This window comes from Convolutriloba macropyga, chromosome 1 (assembly GCF_964194025.1).
Source record: "Convolutriloba macropyga chromosome 1, txConMacr16.3, whole genome shotgun sequence".
NCBI classification, from domain to species: Eukaryota; Metazoa; Xenacoelomorpha; order Acoela; family Convolutidae; genus Convolutriloba; species Convolutriloba macropyga.
This window is the reverse complement of record NC_134468.1, coordinates 30597060-30617194: the sequence shown is the minus strand read 5'-3', so window position 1 is coordinate 30617194 and position 20135 is coordinate 30597060. Positions and strand designations below refer to the sequence as shown.

The following is a 20135-nucleotide window of genomic DNA, read 5'->3' as shown; positions in this document are numbered from 1 at the left end:
CGGAGTTGGCAGATTACTTTAACCAAGTTGGTAATCAATACATAATGGTAACAGTCAGCTTCGTATAAAAGCAATAGAATAGATCCATTGTGAAGTTTGAGACAAATTTTGACACTCTGAGTGGAAATAAGTCTGCACCATCATAACCAAAAACGTTGATTCGAACCTCATTGAGATCTTTGAACTGAATGATGTCTTCTAGCCCCATAGGCATATCGAAGTGTCCAGTTGGTTGATGAAGGTTGGCTTGCTTGTAAGTTTCGGGTGAAGTTTTGTCTGTGTTGTAGTTCCTTCCTGGTGGATCTAAGCTAATATTGTTGTGCATATGATATGCAGCAATATAGCAGTAAAGGAAGCAATTTACGTCCTTATGGTTACGAATATTAAGTAAACCGCGGCAATTTTGAAATTTTGAAGGTAATGCAACGTAAGACGAACCGATTATAGGTCAGTAGCGGGCAAGTTCACAATTACTTTCATAACTTTCTCAATTAACAAACCACTACCATTAGAGGCAAATGTCGTTAGCACTATCATCATCTCGAACATAGTCCAGAAGGTCTCACTGCTAAGTCTCTGACTATAAACGGGTGTCATGAGCGAATTTGCATAAATTTCAGTAAGCTCATCTTCCTGATCTTCGTTTTGACTCGGTTTTCAGAGTTGAAGATGAGCACTAAGATGAACTTTTTGTGATCCTTGTGAAAGTTTTTGTTCTATAAGCGAACCGATTTGTGGTTTATGTTGGAGCATGAACTCAGCAAGGTCTGTGTTGGCTTGGCTTGTTGATGGCGGCAGATGGTAGCTCTGATGGGCTCCATTGAAGGCAGTTTCAGCCGGTGCTTGAGTTAGTTGGAATTGATCGCCAAAGACAGGTAAAGAATGCAATGAACTCATATACTGAGTAAATAATCTGGTGCTGTTAAAGCCCATATAGCAGTACCGACAAGAATTTGTAATTTTTTGATGACAAGTCCTCATGTGTGGTTCCAGTTTAGAACGTTTTCTACAAGTGAATGTACAAATACAACAGGTAAAGACTGGTAAACCTACTTCGTCGGGGTGGTAGCGATGCTCATGGCGAGATTGATTTCCCCTGTTAGCAAAAGTTGCTGAACAATATTTGCAATGTGAAATTATAGTTGAAAAATTCAAGATTCAAAAGTTAGCTGAGATAATGACAACTTTGGTAAACATGTAACTGAACTTCAAATGGCGAATTTATTCCTATTTCACACGAGGTTCTTATAAGACGCGCGGAATTCAAACTTTCAAAATTTTCGAATCTGATTGGATAATAACAGCGCGCGTTTAGTTTTTTATCACGCTTCAGGCAATTACTTTGAACATATCAAGTTGCGTTGAACTTGAAGTAGCGTTTGACTTTACGTTTCCCACTGAACAACACTGACATGATGAAACTTGTTTGATATTTTCGAATTATTAGTACAATATGAAAAAAGACTTTTTTAAACCATGGGTAGTTCATTTTAGTTGTTAGGTATATGTAACGTGACAAAGCATATCAATTGCAATTTCTTGGTTTGTTTAAAGAACTTTTGGTTTAAATCAAAGTAAACTTTTATGAATTTTCAATGACCTTTCAATCATATTTTTTTCTTCATTTTGATAGCTAATATGCTCTAATGACATAAAGGAAGAGGAAACATTTGTGTTTCAACCCTTTAAATGTATATTACACTTCAGTAGCCCACCTAAAAAGAAAATTTCCTCAGAATTTTTGAAAAATATTCCAAAAACATCGCTTTTTTGTCCACTTTGTTAAATTTTAAGTACAAGGGATGCTTGGGACGGTTATGATGCACAGTTTTATTACTGTCACGGTGTTTGAACGGCTAATAAATCCCCTAAAAGCAAATGAAATTTTCAATTTTTTCGCTACATGACTGTCCGGCGAGGATGGTGATGATTTGACACCCCACATCACCCAAATTTTCTTAGGCTTGATATGAGCTGAATTGATTCTCGATTACCGGCAGTTGTACAATCGCAGTTGTATCTCTACAAGATACGTCTCACTTCTTCCGGCAAAGTTTCTTCAGTTGAAAGCATTTGTGGTATAGTTTTTGATGGTAAGTTTCCTCCAGAAGTAATGATGCTGCATTCAGCCAGCACTGTTTTTTCTGGTAGGGCAGCAATAGCATTAAACAGCTTCGGTATCAAACAATGCTGGTAAGTGTACCACAAATCGTTTTTTCTTCTCTGTTGTATCAGAACAACAAAATTTTCAAACACTGTTTAGTAAACAAGAGTTCTCTCAAAAGAAATAGCAGACTCCGAAAGAATTTTCACGGACATTGTTTTGAAGTTGGTTTTCAAGTGCGTTCCAATAGTTAACTGTGAAGTAAAAGCAAAAGAAAGAAATGAACACAATTACAATTTTCTTTCGAAATATGTGTATAAGTAAAACAAAATTCGCCTTATCTAAGACCAAACAAATGATTGGAGTATAGACTTTAGTCGCACCTAGTTCCATTATGTATCTCTCTTTGTATATAGCATGTGGTTTTTATTAGGCGCACTGTGGTTCCTTTACAGAGGAATTTGGGTTCACATCTGTTTTGTATGGGTTTGTATGTAAATTGTGTGTGGTCTCTGCACTATACTATCTAGGGTCACATCTGTTCTAGATTTACTTGTAAATTACATGGGTCCCTACACTATTAATGTTTTACTATCTCCCACACAGAAGTGTGGGTTGCGTTGATAAATTTATTGCTTTATGTACAAAACACATATACTTGTTATCTTTGTTCGCAAGTAGGTTGGCGTAACTAATGGTTTATAGAGGTATGGGTTTAATTAACTATTATCTAAGGTCACATATGTGTAAAAGTCTAAAATGAACAGTCTCAAGTACGCCGTGGGGCGTACTTGAGACTGTATTTACCAATCACTTGAATTTAATTAAAAATATGACGACACTGGTTTGATCTCAACTTGCCGCGCCTCCTAACTTCGTAGTTATTTACACTATGTTGACTGAAAGTGATGAAACATTTTGCCTACCACGCCTTTTATTTCTTCAAAAGACACACAGTTTGGGGATTGCTATTTCCACATTTCCCAAACTGAAAAGCGTTTGGTCAGGGCAACATTAAAAACGTACGAAAGAACCCGAACATATGTGTTTCTGAAGTTGTTCAAGAAAGTGGCTGAGGATTACGAGTTTGAACAGAGAATTTCTTTGACTCTAAAATAGTTCAGAAATTTAGTCAAAAAAGCAGAAAAAATACGTGAAGCTGCAACGCAAGATATGGAAGCAATGTTTGAGCGCTCTCCCAACTGATTCACACAATTTCAAAAGCAGTTCAAGTTTTGAATAACTATGCTGTGTTTCCTCATTTTAAGTCTGAATTTTGTTAGTTACCAACTAACCATTTTCACGTTCTGATTGAGAGTGCACTCTATGTTGAGACCATGAAGCCAATCAAAACTTCACTAGCTTCAGACACTTATTTTCAACTTCAACTAGTCTGGAATTTAAAGGAGATACATTTTCAAATTTACAGCTTGCCGTTGACTTTAATAACAAAATTGGAGAGAAAGTGAATACCGCAAATGTACGCAAGCGACTTCCACCCTTGGCAAAAGTGGCAACAAAACTACCAAAATCTACAGCGGCCACTAGCGGAATATCATTGGCAAGATCTACATCAATTGTACCACAGAAAACCATTTACAATTATGTTTGTTCTACAGTTTCTTCGCAAATCAGTTTGGTACTGAAACTTTGAAAAGAGTGGAATCCATTTTGAGTGGTTCTCATTCTGCTGCCTTTTGTCAGATTATGGATATATTTATGAGTGGTTTTGGAAAACTAAACATTGATTCTGATTTACTATTTGTCTTGTATATGCAGAAAAAATTCAGTTTTAAAAAAAATTATTTCGCAAGTTTTGTTAGAGCATCATGTGAAGAACAGAGGGAATCAATTGAAAATCTTTACAATTTACAATTTGTCTGTTATCAAATATTAAATGAGCAATAAAAATACAAAAGAGTCGGCACAATTTTTAGTTTTGACTTTGAATTGGTTGGTTTCAAAGTAATTGGTGAAACTACATTATTTTTTGCAAGTCGTTGATAAATATTCTTGTAAGCAGACAAGGATCGTCCAAGAGGATCAGCAAACAGAAGATGGTCATTCTTTTTACGTATGAGGAGCCATGGGAACTTTCCCATTCTTTGTGACAAAGAACAATGATTAGTGCAATTTCGTTGCATTTTTTGTGCGTTTCAGGCCCTGAAACGCAGGAAAAATGCATCGAAATTGCACCAATCCTTGTACTTTGTTACATAAAGGATGGGAACGTTCCTATCCTTTATGTAACAAAGTACAATGATTGGTGCAATTTCGTTGCCTTTTTCGTGCGTTTCAGGGCCTGAAATGCACGAAAAATGCAACGAAATTGCACCAATCATTGTACTTTGTTACATAAAGAATGGGAACGTTCCCATGGCTCCTCATATGTAAAAAGAACGAACATCTTCTGTTTGCTGATCCTCTTGGACGATCCTTGTCTTCTTACAAGAGTATTTATCAACGACTTGCAAAAAATTAATGTACAGTTTCACCAATCACTTGAAAACCAACCAATTCAATGTCAAAACTCAGAATTGTGTGGACTCTTTTGTATTTTTAATGGTCATCTAATATTCGATACTAGCCAAATTGTAAATTGTAATGATTTTCAATTGATTCGCTTTGCTCTTCACATGATGCTCTAACAAAAATAACATTGCCAAATAAATTTTTTCTTCTTATACAAGACGAAAAAATAAGCACCAGAATGAGGACCACTCAAAATTGATTCCACTCTCTTCAAAGTTTCAGTACTAAACTGATCAGTTTGACTTTCGAAGAAATTGTGGAACACACAAAATGAATTTTTTTCTGTGGTACAATTATGTAGATTGCCAATGTTTTTGGGATTCCGTTAGTGACCGCTGTAGATATTGTTACTTTTGTTGCCGCTGTTGCCAAGGTTGGAGTTCGCTTGCGTACATTTGCGGTATTCATTTTCTCTCCAGATTTGTTATTTTCTCTCCAAAGTCAACGGTAAGCTGTAATTTTAAAAGTATATCTTTTGATTTCCAGAATCGTTGAAGTTGAAATTAAGTGTCTGAAGGCAGTGAAGAGACAGGGAACTGCAAAAGTTTTGATTGGCTTCATGGTCTCAACATAGAGTGCACTCTCAATCAGAACGTGAAAATGGTTAGTTGGTAACTGACAAAATTCGGACTCAAACTAAGGAAACACAGCATAGTTATTCAATGCTGTTAAGTTTGGTTTTTCGTCAACAATTAAAAACTTGAACCACCATCTTTACTACACTGATCAAATTTCCGCTTCTTTGCTGGGGTGGTTTTGATGGGGAATCTTGCGTTGCAGCTTCATGTATTTTTTCTGCTTTTTTGACTAAATTTCCAAACTCTTTTAAAGAGTCAGAGAAATTCTCTGTTCAAACTCGTAATCCTCAGCCGTTTTCTTGAACAACTTTAGAAACTTAAATGTTCCAGTTTTTTCGTACGTTTTTAATGTGGCCCTGACCAAACGCTTTTCAGTTTGGGAAATGTGGAAATAGCAATCTCCAAACTGTGTATCTTTTGAAGAAGTAAAAGGCATGGTAGGCAACTTGTTTCATCACTTTCAGTCAACATAATCTAAATAATTTAGGAGGCGCGGCAAGTTGGGATCAAACCAGTATCGTCATATTTTTGATGAAATCCAAGTGATTGGTAAATACAGTCTCAAGAACGCCCCACGGCGTACTTGAGACTGTTCATTTTAAAACGATTTGTGGTACACTTACCAGCATTGTTTGATACCGAAGCTGTTTAACGCTATTGCTGCCCTACCAGAAAAAACGGAACCGCCTGAATGCAGTATCATTACTTCTGGAGGAAACTTACCACCAAAAACTATACCACAAATGCTTTCAACTGAAGAAACTTTGCCGGAAGAAGTGAGACGTATGTTGTACAGATACGACTGCGATTGTGTAACGGTATTCGAGAATCAACTCGGCTCATATCAAGCCTACGAAAGTTTGGGTGATGTGGTGTGTCAAGTCACCAGCATCTTCACCGGACAGTCAGCCACCGAGTTGTTCAGTTCAGTGTTCCAACAACTCCTGCTGTGGATCCAAGCCCAACCGTTACTCCAACCCCAAGTCCTTCACTCTTTGAGAATTTCCAGAAGAAGAACAAGATCTCTGACAATTTTGCATGTACAAGTCAGTTTGATGTCAACATTTTATCTGGTTCAAACTTTCAGACACCGCAACAGCGGAAAAATTCAGCCGATTTCAAGACACCCAATTGCTTGGAAACTCCAGAAGTGTGCGCATCAAGAAAAACTGAGAAAAGAAGACTCTAATGGACTTTTTTGACCTCTAACAATTCAACTTATTTAATATTGAATTATTTTTCCTTTGCACTTTGGTGTGTTGTGTGTTTAGGTTTTGTGAATAGATCGCTAGTTGACACTCTTCTTTTAATCTTTTTACATAGCTAGCAGACATCAGAATCAGAATTTTACAAAAATGGACATGTTCAAAAATGTTCAATTGTGTCACGTAAACAATTTTGTTTAGTTGGAAAGCTTGAGAGAAAGTTTTCAAAATAGACATGTTCAAATATGTTCAGAAGGTAATAAACAGGAAGCAACAAGCTTCTGATTGGTTGAGAAAATTTGTTGAGAAAGCTATTAAAATGTAAAATTAGGTTTGAACAAAAGCTTCAAACAAAAAAATGCATAAAAGCTTTTTCAAACAGAAACCTCATTAAACAAATTGTTCTTGGTATGCTGGTATAATACCAGCGCTCCTGCTGGGTATAGCTTCAGGTGTTAGTTAAATTAGTAAAACATCACTTTTGCAGCAAAAAGGAGGAAAAAAGAATGGAATTTTTAAAAATGAGATTTTATCGTTTTTTTTGCCTAATTTTTTTTTTGACGGAACGAAAACTCAAAACCTGAATGTCATCACCAAGTGATTTTTGTGGGCTATCGATATGAATAAATAATTAACCACATTTTGTTTTAAAAAGTTAAGAAAAAACGAAAAAAATTTGTTGTTTTCCATGGTGACCTTTGACCCCAAAAAAGTCGGCTTCAACAAGTAGTTAGGATGAAAATGACTATTGGGTTGATACTATCCGACACTGCACAAAAGAAGCTCATAACGCTCGTCAATTTAAACTCAATCCTTCATGAGATAATTAACCATTAATTAACAGCTAATTAGCACCTACTTAGTAATTAATTAGAAAAACTCATTTTTTACGGATTTGCTATCAGTGATACATGCTTTTCACTTTTGTTCATAAGTGTCAGTGCCGAAGAACGGCTACTTCACCGATTTTCATAACATCTTGACATTAACGTCTCATTAACATCTGGCATTAGTTAGCAATTGAAGTACCCGAAATAATAATGATTCACCAGGTTTTTTCTAAGAACTGGTTTGTTGGGGGCTGGAGACAAAATCATCTCATAACAGCTGTCATCGAAAAATGCTTGCAACAGGGGGCTTGTCATTAGCTGTCATGTGATGACATTGATTGATCATGATTGACAGAAAACCTAACTTTTTTCCTGATAAAGATGAGGGATTTTTTCTTGTCGGGTCCTACGTGTTTGTGTCCGGGGAGCCCAACATCTTTAGACGCACCCATGTCTTCTACAATGAAAAAATAACAAAAATCCCTTTTTTGCAACAATTAGCAAAAAAAATTGAAAAATTTCATTTGCTTTCAGCGGATTTATTAGCCGTTCAAGCACCGTGACAGTAATAAAACGTGAATCATAACCGTCCCAAGCATCCCTTGTACTTAAAATTTAACAAAGTGGACAAAAAAGCGATGTTTTTGGAATATTTTTCAGAAATTCTGAGGAAAACAAATCAAATTTCTTTTTAGGTGGGCTACTGAAATGTAATATTACATCTAAAGTGTTAAAACACAAATGTTTCCTCTTCCTTTATGTCATTAGAGCATATTAGCTATCAAAATGAAGAAAAAAGATTACATATTTGATTGAAAGGTCATTAAAAATTCATAAAAGTTTACTTTGACTTAACCCAAAAGTTCTTTAAACAAATAAAAAAACTGCAATTGATATGCCTTGTCGCGTCACATATACCTAACAACTAAAAGGAACTACCCATGGTTTAAAAGTCTTTTCATATTGTACTAATAATTCGAAAATATCGAACAAGTTTCATCATGTCAGTGTTGTTCAGTGGGAAACGTAAAGTCAAACGCTACTTCAAGTTCAACGCAACTTGATATGTTCATAGTAATTGCCTGAAGCGTGATAAAAAACTAAACGCGCGCTGTTATTATCCAATCAGATTCGAAAATTTTGAAAGTTTGAATTCCTCGTGTCTTATAAGAACCTCGTGTGGAATAGGAATAAATTCGCCATTTGAAGTTCAGTTACATGTTTACCAAAGTTGTCATTATCTCAGCTAACTTTTGAATCTTGAATTTTTCAACTATGGTTTCACATTGCAAATATTGTTCAGCAACTTTTGCTGACAGGGGAAATCAATCTCGCCATGAGCATCGCTACCACCCTAACGAAGTAGGTTTACCAGTCTTTACCTGTTGTATTTTTACTTTCTCTTGAAGAAAACTTTCTGAACTGGAACCACACATGAGGACTTGTGATCAAAAATTTACAAATTCTTGTCGGTACTGCTATATGGGCTTTAACAACACCAGACTATTTACTCAATATATGAGTTCTTTGCATTCTTTACCTGTCTTTGGCGATGAATTACAACTAACTCAAGCGCCGGCTGAAACTGTCTTCAATGGTGCCCTTCAGAGCTACCATCTGCCGCCATCAACAAGCCAAGCCAACACACCTTGCTGAGTTCATGCTCCAACATAAACCACAAATCGGTTCGCTTATGGAACAAAAACTCTCACCAGGATCACAAAAAGTTCATCTTAGTGCTCATCTTCAACTCTGAAAACTGAGTCAAAACGAAGATCAGGAAGATGAGCTTACTGAAATTTATGAAAATTCGTTCATGACACCCGTTTATAGTCAGAGACTTAGCAGTGAGACCTTCTGGAAAATGGTCGAGATGATGATAGTGCTAAAGACATTTGCCTCTAATGGTAGTGGTTGGTTGCGTGAGAAAGTTATGAAAGTAATTGTGAACTTTGCCGCTACCGACCTATTACCGGCTCGTCTTACATTGCATTACCTTCAAAATTACAAAATTGCCGCTGTTTACTTAATATTCGTAACCATGAGGACGTAAATTGGTTCATTTACTGCTATACTGCTGCATATCATATGCACAACAATATTAGCTTAGATCGACCAGGAAGGAACTACAACACAGACAAAATTTCACCTGAAACTTTCAAGCAAGCCAACCTTCATCAACCAACTGGACATTTCGATATGCCCATGGGGCTAGAAGACATCATTCAGTTCAAAGATCTCAATGAGGTTCGAATCAACGTTTTTGGTTATGATGGTGGAGACTTATTTCCACTCAGAGTGTCAAAATTTGTCTCAAACTTCACAATGGATCTATTGCTTTTATACGAAGCTGACTGTTACCATTATGTATTGATTACCAACTTGGTTAAAGTAATCTGCCAACTCCGAAATACCAAATTCCCCTTTGCGTTTCCTATTTGCCGGAATTGTTTCTGGCTGAGTGAAGAAGGCCTTGCAAAGCTTACCGAACATATGGAGACCTGCTGTGAAAATGCGCCGGCTGTTGTTCGATTACCAGCTGCGGGAAATTTTTATAAATTCAAAAACTTGGCCGCTACCTGGTTTGTTGCATTAGTCATTTACTCTGCCTTCGAATCGTTCTTGTGTCCAGTAGCAGGATGCACGCCCCACGGGAACAACTCTTACACCAGAGTTATTGATAAACCCGGGCCCTGTGAGTTTTCACTTGCGGTTATTGATCACAACTCAACAAAACTCATATTCTTCCACGTGGACAGCTCTGAAGATTGCATTACTAAATTTGTAAACATGTTACAGACTAGCCAAGGACATATATCAGCGCAAACCAGCTTTTCCTTTCTTCAGAGGTGACCGTAGCCCGTATCCGAAAAGTACAGCTAGCGAATGTTGGATATGTAACGAGCCCTTTGACGATAATGAACAGTCATCAATTGATCTGGTTCACTGCCACTACAGCGGACAATTTCTTGGCTGGGCTCATGAAAATTGCAACCGAGCAAGAAGGAACGTCAACTTTACCCCTGTGGTGGGTCATAATATACAAAATTATGATCTTCATCACATTTGTTTAGCTCTGCAACCTTGTGTGCCAACGACCACTATAAGTGTAATTCCGTCTACTGATGAAAAATACCTTTCAATGAATTTTGGAGTACTCGTGGAGACCATAACCCTAGATGATGGAAAAGTGATCAAAAATATGAAAATCTAAGTTTTATTGATTCATTCAAAATGATGAATTCGTCTCTCGAAAAGTTGGTTGACATTTTGCCAAGAGATCGTTTTGAGTACTTGCTTCTGTCTTTCCTAACCTATACTCAACAGAATTGAAGCTCCTCAACCAAAAAGAATATTATCCCTTTTCATATGTTAGCGGTCGAGAAAAGTTTAGCGAAAAATCCTTACCGCCTCTTAATGAATGGCGTAACACCTTAGAAGGAAACGCGGCAACGATAACTGAAGAAAACTTGAACCACGCAAAGACATAATACAAGTTTGGTCGCGGCAATTATTCCTGCTCAATTTACATTTAGATCAAGAATAGGTATCCCATATAATCCTCATGGGATATAGCATTCCATATTATCCTCATGGGATATACCATTCCATATTATCCTCATGGGATATACCATTCCATATTATCCTCATGAAGTTTATACCCTATTATCCCCATGGCAGGATAACCCCTCCCCCCTATACCAATACAGCTATATATTACTACTCGCGTGATTAATCTTTTGGTCACACTTGACTTACCTCACTCTCAAAAATGACTTCCTCACTTTGAAATTGACTTGTATTTACTTTAATTCAAACAGATAAGGTCAAATGGGTGTGGCACTCTAAATGAAGGTTATTTGAGAGCAGCTAATAGAGCAGCAAAAACGTATACGGGTTTTTAATCAAAATTTAACATATCAGCCTTCAATGAAAAGACAAATTTTTCTGGTCTGTCTTTTTTACTGTTTTTTTAAGACTGCAGATCTACAAAGCTATTGCGGCTATTTTCTGGCAATCTACCAGCTATGTTTGCATTTTGTTGTCTTAACAATTAATTTCATCAATTAAACGTCTCATCGGCGGCTACTTAGCCATAAATGAACCAAAGATCTCAGTTCAAAGATCTCAGTTCAACTCAGTTCAGAGATCTCAATGAGGTTCGAATCAACGTTTTTGGTTATGATGGTGGAGACTTATTTCCACTCAGAGTGTCAAAATTTGTCTCAAACTTCACAATGGATCTATTGCTTTTATACGAAGCTGACTGTTACCATTATGTATTGATTACCAACTTGGTTAAAGTAATCTGCCAACTCCGAAATACCAAATTCCCCTTTGCGTTTCCTATTTGCCGGAATTGTTTCTGGCTGAGTGAAGAAGGCCTTGCAAAGCTTACCGAACATATGGAGACCTGCTGTGAAAATGCGCCGGCTGTTGTTCGATTACCAGCTGCGGGAAATTTTTATAAATTCAAAAACTTGGCCGCTACCTGGTTTGTTGCATTAGTCATTTACTCTGCCTTCGAATCGTTCTTGTGTCCAGTAGCAGGATGCACGCCCCACGGGAACAACTCTTACACCAGAGTTATTGATAAACCCGGGCCCTGTGAGTTTTCACTTGCGGTTATTGATCACAACTCAACAAAACTCATATTCTTCCACGTGGACAGCTCTGAAGATTGCATTACTAAATTTGTAAACATGTTACAGACTAGCCAAGGACATATATCAGCGCAAACCAGCTTTTCCTTTCTTCAGAGGTGACCGTAGCCCGTATCCGAAAAGTACAGCTAGCGAATGTTGGATATGTAACGAGCCCTTTGACGATAATGAACAGTCATCAATTGATCTGGTTCACTGCCACTACAGCGGACAATTTCTTGGCTGGGCTCATGAAAATTGCAACCGAGCAAGAAGGAACGTCAACTTTACCCCTGTGGTGGGTCATAATATACAAAATTATGATCTTCATCACATTTGTTTAGCTCTGCAATCTTGTGTGCCAACGACCACTATAAGTGTAATTCCGTCTACTGATGAAAAATACCTTTCAATGAATTTTGGAGTACTCGTGGAGACCATAACCCTAGATGATGGAAAAGTGATCAAAAATATGAAAATCTAAGTTTTATTGATTCATTCAAAATGATGAATTCGTCTCTCGAAAAGTTGGTTGACATTTTGCCAAGAGATCGTTTTGAGTACTTGCTTCTGTCTTTCCTAACCTATACTCAACAGAATTGAAGCTCCTCAACCAAAAAGAATATTATCCCTTTTCATATGTTAGCGGTCGAGAAAAGTTTAGCGAAAAATCCTTACCGCCTCTTAATGAATGGCGTAACACCTTAGAAGGAAACGCGGCAACGATAACTGAAGAAAACTTGAACCACGCAAAGACATAATACAAGTTTGGTCGCGGCAATTATTCCTGCTCAATTTACATTTAGATCAAGAATAGGTATCCCATATAATCCTCATGGGATATAGCATTCCATATTATCCTCATGGGATATACCATTCCATATTATCCTCATGGGATATACCATTCCATATTATCCTCATGAAGTTTATACCCTATTATCCCCATGGCAGGATAACCCCTCCCCCCTATACCAATACAGCTATATATTACTACTCGCGTGATTAATCTTTTGGTCACACTTGACTTACCTCACTCTCAAAAATGACTTCCTCACTTTGAAATTGACTTGTATTTACTTTAATTCAAACAGATAAGGTCAAATGGGTGTGGCACTCTAAATGAAGGTTATTTGAGAGCAGCTAATAGAGCAGCAAAAACGTATACGGGTTTTTAATCAAAATTTAACATATCAGCCTTCAATGAAAAGACAAATTTTTCTGGTCTGTCTTTTTTACTGTTTTTTTAAGACTGCAGATCTACAAAGCTATTGCGGCTATTTTCTGGCAATCTACCAGCTATGTTTGCATTTTGTTGTCTTAACAATTAATTTCATCAATTAAACGTCTCATCGGCGGCTACTTAGCCATAAATGAACCTTTTTTGTTGGTATTCATACCACTTTATTTAAAATCATTTTGACACTTTATTTCATCTCAAAAAGGAAAGAGCACTCTAGACACATGATCCAATTATCGAAAATGTCATGAGAACGGGAAATAAGCAGCTATGGCCGAGTGGTTAAGGCGTCTGACTCGAAATCAGATGGGATCTTCCCACGCAGGTTCGAATCCTGCTGGCTGCGTAAAGTAATTTTTGCGATATCCACTTTAGTTCACGTGTGTCAACCGCATTGACCTATCATATTCATTGGCCTATCATCTTTTCGTTACTGTGCCTGTAACAGTTAGTGTCACACCATTGGTTGTGCTGCTAAATGAGTGCGTAGATGCTTATAGGATATTGACACTCACAATGGAGTTAACTGGCATGCCAGCAGTCATGGCCGAGTGGTTAAGGCGTCTGACTAGAAATCAGATGGGATCTTCCCGCGCAGGTTCGAATCCTGCTGACTGCGCGTTTATGTTTTGTGAAAAATAAATTTAACTTTGATGTATCATAAAGCTTTTTTAATTGCTCTCGAACAAAGTTTGAGGCAATTATTATAAACGCGTATTGAAACTGTAAGCTGAGCGTAGCTATTTTGCAGTGTTCCTGGTTTCTTACTACTGGAAGAGGAGTATTGGTTTCCAGGATTTTTTAATCCTGAAGTACTATGTGTTCGAACGGTGTTTTGACGTAAAGGCAAAAGAGTAAAATCGCCATGTGAACTATTTTCGGGCGAGTTTTTTGATCATGTGCTGCGTTCAGTGAATGATATTTCGGCTTTGGTACAGCTGGTGCGTGAGAAAGTATCAGTTTTGTGTTTACAACCTTATCCTCCTCTTGATTATCTAGACATTGTAATTGGAACCAAGATTTTTGATAATTCGAGTTTATCTTTTTTTTCAATAGACGTGTCCGTGGAATGCAGCTTTCTTTTTTTCGGATCCCCCAACTTAGTGGGTGCATATTATTTGCAACCCTCAGAGGCACGTGCCATATTTTAACATAATGATTTACCATGTCATGGCACATGCTCGGTAACTGGGGGAGCATAACGCACTGGGGGCACAAACGGAAAAGATCCCTTTTCTCCAACGAAAAGAATCAAATATACTCGCCGCTTAAATGGGAGTATACAAAGAGAGTTTAACTTTAAAGTTCTAAAGACAAAAGGAATGGAATTAAAAATTTTATTATAAAAACAGTTAAGGCGGTACAATATGAATAATGAGTTAAGCAATATCGATATCATATGTTTACTGTATCAATCTATTGAGCAAGTGTGTGGTGACAATTGAAGAGAGGAATATCAGATGGCTAACTAAATTGGAATTGAAGTGAACAAATGGTTGAAGTGAACGATACTGAATAACTGGTTGATATAAAAACTAGCTTCCTATATATAGTCAGCAAAGTGGGAATTAATTTCCCATATTTTTAAAAGTGGGATAAAACATCCCATATTAGTTTTTGGGATAAAAGTTCCCATTTTATTTTTGGGATAAAAGTTCCCATTTTCTCATTTTCAGTACATCCAACCGGCGACTTAGCGGGTTTTGTTGTAACTAGCTGGATATACAAGGTTAGACATAAAAATTTAGATATAAAAATTTACAGACATGTTTAAAACAAAATTAAGAATAAGATGGTTTCTAGAATAAGAATAAGTTTCTAGTTTTAGTTTCCTTCAAGTTGATTTATTCTGTTTTGCAAAAATTTTATTCGGTTCATTAGATTCGCGTTCTTCTTCTTCTCTCGTAAGAAGTTTTGCTCCAGTCCCAGCGTGTATGTGTCCCGCTCGTTGTTGAGGTCTGCGGTTATGAACTGGTAGGGGACTGTTAAGTTCTGTCGGTCGAGGGATATATTCTTTAGTCGATATGTCTTTAATTTTGAGTTATAAGATTGGATCTTATAAATATTTCCCTCTGGTAGCACTCTGTATTGGAGGCCCCAGTCAAAGTTTTGGTGTCCTCTAAATTGCCTATTCCTCGTTCTTTCTTCGTTGAATTTCTGTTTTTCCAATCTCTGGCTCATGCTAAGGATTCGTGGCTGTATAGGGCAAATTGTAGCTGTGGGTTTCATGTGGGTGGCTGTCGGAGCAATCGTAACTTCTGTTAAATCCAATTTTTTTTTCTCCTCTCCCGGTATTGATAGTGTGAATACTCTTCCCTGGTGTAGTTCGTACTGGTTGTTGTTCTGGTGGTTCCTGTTGCTGGCCCATCAGTTCCTCGAAGGTATCGGGGAGAATGAAGTCATCTAGGTCTGGCATGTCATCGTCACCTTCGTATCCTAAATTCTAAAAATAGAAATAACATAAATGTGTAGTATGGATAAGATATTTATTTTCTATAACAAACTAATTATTTGTGTTTTTATTTATAGTCGTGTATATTTTTTAAAGTCATTATTGCTTTTATACGGGAGAAATTGGATTATCTCCATTTTCTTCTATTGCAACATTGTTTTCATGTCTTTCATTTCTAATTGCACTATATAATGGGTGCGGAATATGTGGATATAGATTAAAGTGTGTTTCTTTCATTTCAGTTACTAAATGTTCAGCATCATCTGGCTGTTTCTCATTGGTTGTCTCATTTTTAAAGATAGAAGTCATAATAGAAGTGAACAGAATATTGTAAGTGGCAAATAAGATGATTTTGCCAAAATTAACAGAAGCTCCTGTTATTTTATGTATTTGTAGGGCTTTTACAATTGTTACAACAATTTGAATAATAAATTTCAAGAAAAGAAAAGCGGCAAAATAAATTCCACATTGCTCTAAGATAAATTGTGTATAACCGAACATTTCTATATAGCGGTTATCAAAGAAATTAGGAGAAATAAAAGAGTCTAAGTAGACTGTTCTCATTGGATAGTTAAGATAAGTTCTATCCTCACTTTTAAAATTATCTTGAGAAACAACAAGTTCTTTAGAGAAAGTTTGTATAGCATCTTTCATTTCGTTATTGAATTTAATTCCGCGCCAAAATTTCTTTAATTCTTGATCAGTAAATAAATATATTTCATCACTATCCTGGAATTTGTATTTAGTTAATCTTTGTGGAGCAATATTAGGCTCAAAAACAGAGGGTCCTTTGACTCTAGTTATACCCGGTGTTAATTCAACCCAGGAGTTATCATCTTCAATATCTAATTGAAATAAATTATCGTGTTTATCTACACATGATCGTTCTTCAGCGCTAGTGTATGTCTTCCTAGTAATTGGATCAACGAAATGTATTTTATTTTGATACATTATTGGAATTCTATTATAACATTTCTCCATAATTTGTAAGGGTGAGAAATACTGTGGGCAATGATATAGCCATGCAACATTATCATTAGTCTCTAAGAACATTGAGCGATTATTTGTTAGTAAGAATCCAGCCATACGTGGATTACTATGCGAATAGACTAAATTTGTTCTCTTTATAGCACGTTCTAACTCACAATCGGTTTTTATCATTTGTAAATCTAAAAGCTGTAGTCTTCTTATATTAGTATATTCGTAATAGTCAAATTTCGTTCCCATATGGGCTTCATAATTTATTCCTGAGTGCAGATCAATATTTGGCTCTCCATTTGTATATGAAGTTCGTTTTACGAGCAATTTGCCTCTTGTGCTATTTACATAAGTATTTTTTACAACATTTGAAATTGGTTTTTTTGCCTTTCCTGTATCCATATCGAATCCTCCTTCATAATGTATATATAATGAGCTATAAGGAGTAGGATAAACTATTTTGTTTGAGTCGCAAATTGACTGTGGATTATTATAAATCTGAAAAATGAAAGTATTTCGTGGCCCTTTAAATGGTTGCGCACGTCTAATAACAGCTTCTGTTGATTCAGGTTCAGTTTCATATTCTCTTACTATATAATATTTTCTATCTATTTGTATCATTTTTACTGGAGCTGTGTGTAATTCTTCTATTATACAATTTTCTCTATTTTCCCATGTATATGCATAAGGATCAGTTGATCCACTGTCACAGCCATTTTTGTTTAGGCTACAGGGCAGAGGAATATTATAGTGGTTATTTACCGTTCCATCTTCTAAATTTACTAGTAATTTAATATCTTGCATATATGTCTCGTAAGTATCGTGGTAGATCCATCCTGTTTCTGTGCACTCATTACTGTATTTATCACTAACGTCGCCCTTATTTATAACTGTTTGTTTCTTTACATTTTTTGTAAATGGAACTTTGTTAGTGTTAATAGTCGCGGAGCCTGTTTTCTTAGCTTCGAGACATTGCTCGGCTGTTAATTTAATATCTGAGCTAATAGTTGCTTGTGTAGCGGATAAACCACTATCGTCAAAAGTATCACAATACCACTTTAGGCGTTGATGTGTAGCTTTACACATAGTTGCTTCTAATTTAGTCTTATAATTGCGCTGCATAATAGTAGCAGTTGCCTCACTTACTTTTATTTTCTCAGTATCGATATCGCATGGAGCTATTTTGTTTAATGAGTACATTTTATTAGAATCTATTTTAGAACAATCAAAGTGTCCTACTTTTACTTTCTTTAGAGTATTTTTAAATTCGGAGTCTGCGTTGGCTCCATTTATTGAAAGTAGTGTGGAAATTATTAGAGGTACAATTACAGGTACTCTCATATTGAAAGGGTAGAAGTTTGAACAAAGAAGAATTATAAATTTACTTACTTCAATTATTTCGTCCAACACTTCTGGATCGGGCTCGGGGAACTGAAAGCTGGTTAGCTCAACTGTTTCTTGTTCTGAATTCATTTTAATATTCAATTATGTTAGTGAAGGTATGAATGCTTGAAGGGATTTTAAATTCGAAGTTGAATTTTAAGGCAGCGAATAGACTTGAGGTGTCTTTCACTAGAAAAGTCTCTGTGGTTAAATCGGAAAAGAGGAAAGTAGCGTAAATAACGCTTAAGTCGTTAGCAGGAAAGAAAGTGGATTTCAATTTGGCTAGTTTGCCGTTGATTCTGATAAGCATTTAAATGCTGACTAAGAGATGAAGAAGGAAGAATGATTTTTTGTGTTTTTGCTCCCTTATTTATAGTGTGCAAGATGGGCTGTTTCATCTCACTTTTAGAAATATGTCTCAAATATTCCCATTTTTAGTGACGGTTTCTGTCTTTTTATTGGCTGGGAAGATATTCCCATTTTTTAGACCAGTTTGTGCAATATCATTGGTTTTCATAGTTTGGGAATGTTTATCCCATTTTTCTATTCAAGTTTTCATTTTTTATTGGTTTTTAGAGTTGGAGTTTCTATTCTCCTTTTATTTATAAATGATAGAATTTGATTGGCTAATAATAAAATCTTTTTGTTCTGTGTATTTAAATTTTTATTTCTTTTTATCCTTTAAAGCGTCCCATGGAATAGGATCATTAAATAATTTTGTAGCAACTGCTTGTCTACCAGACCTTCTGGGTTCAGTAGGATATAATTTTTCATTTACTGATTTATTAGCTAGTGGGGTTGTAGGTTGTGTAGTAATGACTTGTGAACTACTCTGAAAGTTAAAGGGACTTATCATGTGCTAATGGTTGGGGGGAATGAGGTGTTTGTGGATAACTAAGAGGTCCTCTTGGATATGGGGTAGATATATGCTGTGGCCTAAATGACTTACTAGGCGAAGTAACTTGCTGTTGTGTGTTAAATAATGTTCGGAGTCCTAATGTGTCAATGCCTGAATCAATCGGAGGGTTATTGCTACTACATCTAGTAGTAGTATTAGTAGAAGTAGTAGTAGTGGGTCTACTATTTGGGAGTTGCGGCGGCGTTTCAACATTGTTGAATACTGGCCAAGGCATATAGTGCATAAAATTACTAGGTTGGGTAGTATTAAATTTGTTTATGTAATGCCTGTTATAGTTATCATAGAATTGTTCGGGTTCAGCATATACAGTAGTATAATCGGCAATTAAGGGTTGTATTTCTCTTTCCTTCGGAAAATATTCTACTATATGGTTTCTATGCACTACTCTTTTTTGTTGCGTCTCGTCTCCTTGTATTTCATATGTTGTATTAGTTATATGTTTTGTAACAGTGTATGGACCGAACCGAAGTGATTGTAGCTTCTTAGATATAAGCAAGCTCTTAGAATGATTTTCTAGTAGGACTTTGCTTCCAATGCTGATTGGTCGTCCGAGCTTAAATCTATTCCTATATTCATGGGCTTTATTTGTAACTTGACGACAACGAGTATAAGTATTGCAATATATGTTCTTAAAATCTGTTTCGCGTTGTAGTACAGTATTGGATAATCTATTTTGTAGTAGATTATCTATCTTTTCGTTTTTACACGAATTTTTACAATGTGTATGCGACGGCAAGTCCTGACAATATTGAGATATACAATTCTTCTTATTATCCCGCAGCAATCCTAGTCTAAGTGAAATAGGTATTTGTGGCTTTATTCCAAATATAATCTCGTACGGCGTATAACCAGTACTATAATTCACTGCTGTATTATGCGCAAATGCAAATTTGTCAACAAATTTTGCCCAATTGTTTCCAGTGGTATTTAGAAAGTGTCTAAGATAGTTTGTAAGGTGCTTATTTTGAATTTCTACTTTCCCGTTAGTCCAAGGGGAATATGCTGTTCGTGGCCTCAGTGTAATTCCAAGCTCAAAACTCCAGTTTACAAAATCACTACTCATGAAAGCAGTACCGTTATCATGCACTATGTGTTGAGGTATTCCGAAGCTAGTTATAAATTTCTCCATTTGTTTTATAGTCTCGTCAGAAGTAGCGGACTTAACAGCATATACTTGTACATATCTAGAGAATGAATCTACAACTACAAGACAGTAGTGTTTGCCATTACTAGAAGGCCGAAAAGGTCCTTTATGGTCTATATGTATAGTGTGG

General features: G+C 36.3%; 1 protein-coding gene and 2 non-coding genes across 4 annotated transcripts in view; all 3 read left to right on the top strand.

The window, feature by feature from the left end:
* The window catches only part of LOC142337840 (coatomer subunit alpha-like), a 121689-nt gene that overhangs the window by 55543 nt on the left and 46011 nt on the right, over window positions 1–20135 (top strand). The window lies entirely within an intron of this gene.
* Window positions 13394–13475, top strand: Trnas-cga (transfer RNA serine (anticodon CGA)). Its single transcript has one exon. It is a non-coding gene; the product is annotated as a tRNA-Ser (tRNA).
* Window positions 13667–13748, top strand: Trnas-aga (transfer RNA serine (anticodon AGA)). The gene has a single exon. It is a non-coding gene; the product is annotated as a tRNA-Ser (tRNA).